The sequence below is a fragment of the Monopterus albus genome, unplaced genomic scaffold (assembly GCF_001952655.1).
Source record: "Monopterus albus unplaced genomic scaffold, M_albus_1.0 scaffold103.1, whole genome shotgun sequence".
Taxonomy (NCBI): Eukaryota; Metazoa; Chordata; class Actinopteri; order Synbranchiformes; family Synbranchidae; genus Monopterus; species Monopterus albus.
Window position 1 is genome coordinate 483,015 of NW_018127983.1, and position 1,085 is coordinate 484,099.

The following is a 1,085-nucleotide window of genomic DNA, read 5'->3' on the forward strand; positions in this document are numbered from 1 at the left end:
GCACTCTTTACTGAGCGGATCTCCCTCTCCCAAACTCCTCCAAAATGGAGGGCACCTGGGGGGTTAAAGTGGAAGAGGATCCTTCGTGAGGCAAGAAGCTGCTGAAGTTCAGGAGCCATTCCCATGAAGGTCTCATTCAACTCTCTTTCACCTCCCTTGAAATTTGTTCCCTGATCCGAGAACAACTCGGCAGGTGTTCCCCTGCATGCTATGAATCGGCGAAGTGACATCAAGAAGGCATCTGTGTCAATGTTGGTAAGAAGCTCCAAATGCTGCCCTCATAGTGAGACACTTAAATATAACCCCCCATCTCTTCTCTCGGCGTCGACCCATCTTGATTTCAAAGGGGCCGAAACAGTCCATCCCTGTAGAATAGAATGCAGGCTTGAATAGGCGTAAACGGGCCCCTGGTAAGTCTGCCATTTTTGGCACCGAAGGTCGAGCTCTCCATCTTTGACAGTCGGCACAGCTATGCTGATAACGCCGGACTGCTTCCTGGCCACGCAGGATCCAGAAGGAGCGTCTGATCTCAGCAAACACCCGCTCCGGACCTGGATGGTGGAGACGACTATCGAAATCCTGGATCAGGAGTTTAGTCACTGGATGACTGGGATCTAGGATGACTGGATGTAGTGTCGTCAATGCTAGATCTGCTGAACGGCGAAGTCGTCCCCCTACACAGATGAGCTCTCCAGTGCTATCCAGCTCTGGGGACAGAGGTAGAAGACGACTGCGTCTTGGGACTGGTTTCCCATCCTTCAATAGCTTGTACTCCTCCTGAAAACTATCCATCTGGGCTCTCTGAAGGATCAGCCTTTGGGCTTGTTTATATTCCTCAGCCGTAGGATATTCGTCCCCTTTGGCCGCCCCATGTAACTCCTGCACTGTTGATTCTATCATACCACTCCAGGACCTGTACTGACTTAGGTCTGGCATTGGTGAGCCAGGTGTAGTTGTTGTAAACCCACAGAATGTAGCTTTACGATACTCTGTGACGTCTTCTGCTTGGTCAGTAGTAGGATCCTCTGGCCATGAATCAGGGTGTTGTAGAAGGAAAGGAGGTCCATTGCTCCATCTATTAGGGA

At 50.8% G+C, this 1,085-nt stretch overlaps 1 protein-coding gene across 2 annotated transcripts in view; it reads left to right on the forward strand.

The window, feature by feature from the left end:
- Window positions 1–1,085, forward strand: part of evi5b (ecotropic viral integration site 5b) — a 45,757-nt gene that overhangs the window by 27,624 nt on the left and 17,048 nt on the right. The gene's annotated exons all lie outside the window — the stretch shown is intronic.